This window comes from Apodemus sylvaticus, chromosome 18 (genome assembly GCF_947179515.1).
Source record: "Apodemus sylvaticus chromosome 18, mApoSyl1.1, whole genome shotgun sequence".
NCBI lineage: Eukaryota > Metazoa > Chordata > Mammalia > Rodentia > Muridae > Apodemus > Apodemus sylvaticus.
In genome coordinates, this window is record NC_067489.1 from 30,552,978 (window position 1) to 30,558,085 (window position 5,108).

Here is a 5,108-nt window from a genome sequence, read left to right on the forward strand (position 1 = left end):
TAAAAAAATATGGTAAATACTTTTTAGCTTATGAAAAACTCTAATTATGGATTCAGCCCCAATGGCTGAACTCTGTGACTGACTCCATGTGAAATTCATTACCTCAGTATGACAGCTAATTTGTCATCAAGCCAGCTCATGAATAAGCCACCGTAACTTCCACTGTGGTGTTCCACACAGCCGAACCCTGGACCGCTCGCGATCTGGTGTGCTGGTCCGACTTCTTTACTGTTTGTGCACCTGCGTGTGTCCCTGGATCTGGGCAACACGGGAAAGCTCCCATCCATGTTGCAGGCACCGCGTCATGCTACTTACCATCTTTTGCTTTTGATTTCATCCTCACTGCAACTTTAACATACTTGGAGTCACAGGCAATTTTCAGAGGTCGCGGAAAGGTTAAGTGGCTCGCTCCAACTCAGAGTGGCAGAACTGAAATCTAATCACAACTCTCACATTTCCAGACTTGCATGGTTGTTTCACTAAATAGCTTTTGTACTCTGAGAGAATAAATGTTTCATCCTTCACATATTACCCTCACTTACGATGACCAGGGCACTTAGCCCAGTGGTCTGTAGGTTATTTAATTTCTTAATGGAGGTTACCATATGGAAGTAGGGTCGTGATCTTTCGGCTTCCCCATGCGTGCACAAATCTGAGCAACACTTTTCAAATTCTAGCTTTTCTTTTTTTCATTGTTTAGTTTCCTTTAATGACCCCCCATCTCCCTTGAAGGGTAGGTGCAGGCAGCTAGGCGGCTGGTAAGACTTGTTCACTTGAAGTTCCTGCCTTGATTGACCGCTTTGCCCACCTGCTGGAAGCCCCCCTCCCAGGAAAAGTACTCTCGAACCAGGGTCTGGGTCTCCTCGCTACCAGGATCCAGTTTCCGCCATTGGCAGGTGGTTCATAGTCCACCTGCCAAACTGGACTCAGTAGAAAGATAAGCTCTTGGCCTCGGAAGACCCAAAGACCAGAAATAGAGCTGCCGTTGTTGGTTCCAAAGAAGATAACACTAGCAAAGGCATTCTTCCTCAGTTTGTCCAATCGCACAAACATTCCAGTGACGAGGTTGCAGTTCACAAAGGTCTGGGTGAGCATTTCAGGGAAGCGGTACTCAGCATACCACAGGGACCAGCCGTCTTTCTCAAAATGCTCTAAAAACTCTGACAGTGCCACAGAGAGGGTGTCCCCACTGGAATACTTAACGCTTAAATTCATCCAACACAAAGGTACTCTTTGGCCGGTGGGCAAAAGGGTCATTGGCCTTGGGCTCTGCAGCCAACGCCTGCTCACACTCCTCCCGTCATCTCTTCCTCAGGAGCTGGGGCAGCTGCCTTTTTTTCTCTCTCCGCTCAGCCTGGGGCTTCTGTTTCTCTTCCGGTGAACCCTTTTCTTCCCCTGGGGTATCCTCTTTAGGCTGGCTCTCTGCAAACTTCTTAGCATCAAATGGGGCCATCTTCTCACACAGCTTCACCTCCCCCAAGATAGCGCTGAACTGGGGCTGGTTAAAGCAGGTAAGGAACCATTGGTATTGGGGAAGGCCTGGCGAAAAGAAGGCTCTAAGACCTGTTTATAGAGCCACAATAGGGCACAGACAATTGTGATATCAACTAGTGTCACTCGCTCACCCACCAGAAAGGTCCGTGTCTTCAAGGGAGTGTCCAACAGCCCCAGGAGTCGCTTCACGTCTTTTGCATTTTCAGTGGCCTGTTTGTTGAGGTGCATAACTCCCAAGGTGGAGACCACCCAGGGGCTGGCTGGAGGAACTATGTCACTGTCAGCAAAGCTCGCCCACTGCACCTCCTGGTCTGCTGTCCTCTGGCGTACCTCCCCTCAGCTTCTCACTGCTTACATAATAGGTAATGGCGTTGCTCTCAAACATGCAGAATCCATCATCACCCTCAAATGCTGGAACCTTGCCGGCAGGAAATTTCTGGAGAAATTCAAGGGTTTAACCAAAAGGGAAGTGGGATGGTGCGAAGAGCACACGGACCTCAGCCCCGCTGTACTGAGTACAGGGTCCCAGCCACCATGGTGATTCCACAGAGAAAGCCAAATTGTAGCTTCTTCTTTTTTTTCACTGCTTTCCTAATATAAATAATAACTCAAGAGTTTCATCTTGAGAAATAGCCAGTGCACTGGGTGTATGGCAGATGCTAGCAGAAGTGTGGTGTGATAAACGGAAGCCGTACTACAGTGCACGAAGCACCGGGGAGACAGTTCTATTAGGGACATACAAGCAGCATGAATCGGATGATGCACGCAGGTCTCTGTGATGTCGGCCACTCACAGAAAGGAAGCCACGGCACAGGTCGTATGCTACAGGACTAGCATCCCCGCTGTTCAGATAGGACAAATAAAGTAATGCAGTGGACAGCTGTAATGTGAGCTTGCAGGCCAACCGGCCCTGAGGGTTGCCTGTGGGTGTTAATATAGCATCAGGAGGTCTTGGGGACAGATGAGCTGTCAAGGTGGAGCAAGATGTCAAGGACACTTAGCATCTCTAGAGCTTGGCTAGGTTTTATTTCCTAAGGTCTTAGGTCAGCCAGTGGACAGTGGCACGCAAGCAGGATTACAGACAGCTGCCAACAGCTGCCTTAAATGGGCTGAGAGGTTGCTTAAACCGCAATAAACCTCGTTGCATCAGGATGTGACCTAACGAAAGGAACTTGACGTCATGAATAATTGACTCAACCTTTCTGTTCTTCCCCCAAAACAAGAGCGGGTCCTAGCCGCCAGAAGTCTGATGTGACGTCCCAGTCGAGATTAACTGGGTTCCTTGAATCCCCATCACAGACAGCTCTAAGCCTTTGTGCACTTGTCCGACGCTGCATTCAAGGAAAGCCTCCCTTCAGTTTGCTCCTCATTTTCCTGTTCACCTCCACACCCAGAACAGGCACATCACAGAGAAAAACCGATGGATATTTATCTGTTAAAAATAAATATGTGCATGAGCGGATCTCCTGCAGCTCTCGGATCCAGGCCTCAATCCTAACCTGGTGCGACAAGGTTTATTGTAGCTTAGGCAGCCTCTCAGCCCAGTTAAAACAGTTCTCGGCAGCCTCTTGTAACCCTGCTTCTTCCCCTGCTCCTCAAAATTCTTCCAGCCTGAAGCCTTATGCCACAGCAGTGTGTAGACAAACTGTATTTATACGAGGAAGCTTGACCCGCCACCAGTCTGCAACAGTGATCTTTTATACACTGGGTCTTATACCATGCCCACCCCCCCCCCAGAGAAGCCCAGTGGCACCACTGGGAAAGACTGAGAGGTGGAGCTTGTTGGCCTTTATGTCACTGAGGATTTGTCTTTGAATGAGACCTGGAGGGCCCCCCGTGGGACACCCTGTTGTGTTTCCTCTCTTTCCTTCTTAGATATGAGGTGTTCATCTGCATCGTAATATGCTTTTTCACCACAAGCCCCAAAACAATGAGGAAACCTGATCCTGGGCTGAAACTTCCAAAACTGGGAGCTGAAATAAAAGTCTTTATAAGTCACTTTTCCTCGGGTGTTTTGCTATATTCGTGGAAAGCTGACTAATAACACAATATGACCACATGTGTTCTCATCTGACCCCATGTCAGTGATCTGCCCAGAAGGTCACTAGGTTCCCAAATGATCTCTCACTCGTCACTTGTTAACCCATGTTCATTCCAGGATCAGAGTTCTACCGAGGCTGTTAGCATTTCTAGGCTCTGCCCCCACGGTCACCTGACAACAGCCAGGTATGCCTGACTCACTGTAAAAGGAGCTGCTTCCCCCTCCTCTTTCTCTTGCCTTCTTGCTCTTCCTTTGTCCCCTTGCTCCTGCTCCCCCTCTCTTTCCACTCCCCTCCCCCCTCTCATGGCCCACCTCTACTCCTCTATTCTCTCTGCCTTTCTCTGTCTCTTCTCTCTCAACTCCTCTCCCCATGGCCTAAATAAACTCTATTCTATACTGTATCATGTGGCTGGTCCATCATGGGGAAGGGATGCCTCAGCATGGGCTCACTCTCGGAGGAGACACCCCCTTCCCCCACACCTGACTGCACATTCACCAAACATATTCCTTCTCTCTTTATTTTTATAAAATACAGCAGAGGTACTTATTTCATTTCGCCCTACAATCTCTCCCTGTTGTGAACCCTGCCCTCTTTACCTAAGCCCTGTTTCTTGAATTCCCACCTGGGCTCCATCCTCACCGACCTGTTGGAATGCATACCTTCTGTTAAGATATTCAAAGCTGACTATTGCCTGATGCATCTGTGGACTTGAGCCAAGCCTTCAAGATTCAGGCAGACCTGAAATGCTAGTCTGTTCCACCTACAATGCATTCCCTATAGCATCCTCATAGGCCAGCCACAAGGCTGTCTACCCTTAGTAACTCAGAATGGTCCTATCTATGCCCAGGATAAGCAGCCTGACCATTATTAGGCGTCACAAAGCCAAGGATGGTTTTGAGTATCTGACAGCTTCTTTCATTTCTTTCCTCGTCTTTAAAATTCTAAACACTGTTACAATGGAAACTTAGCAGATATTGTTTTGTGGGTCATTATGTAAACATCCATTTGTAGGTTGATGTTTGAAACGACTTAAAATTCCATTTCGAAGCCATGTTTCCATTAAATGGTATATTGAATAACTCACATTACTGTTGTTCAAACTTTTGATTTTGATTGGCATTCTGGACTAAACACATCTATAATAAGAGGGACATTGGCACAAATGTGGCTGCCATTTTATTTTCATCAGATCAGTCTTCACTTCCTAATTCTTCCACGGTGACATCAACTCCTTTCCCACAATCTAGTTTCTAGGTCTAACAGGAACAAGCTCTGTGCTATTATTTCTATAGTGAAGAAAAATATTTTTCAGCTGTGAACTTTTTCATGTGATTTCTTCCTAGGTAATCAATTTTTCCTTCCTCTGAAGTACTTAGGCCAGTAATGCCCAGCTATGATCTGCATCTGTTTCCAATGGCTGCTGCATAGAGCTCTCAAAGAACAATTATTCTAGGTGCCTGTCTGCAAGTATAACAAAATATTATTAATAAGTTCAGGCATTGGTTCTTGGAATAGTCTATTCAAGACTTGGATTGACAAAACTATGTTGGCATTTCTGTTCTGATGCCACTA

General features: G+C 47.0%; 1 pseudogene; it reads right to left on the reverse strand.

Annotated features, from left to right (window-relative positions):
* Positions 1–769: 769 nt before the first annotated feature.
* Positions 770–4,169, reverse strand: LOC127668986 (elongation factor 1-gamma-like; annotated as a pseudogene).
* Positions 4,170–5,108: the final 939 nt, after the last annotated feature.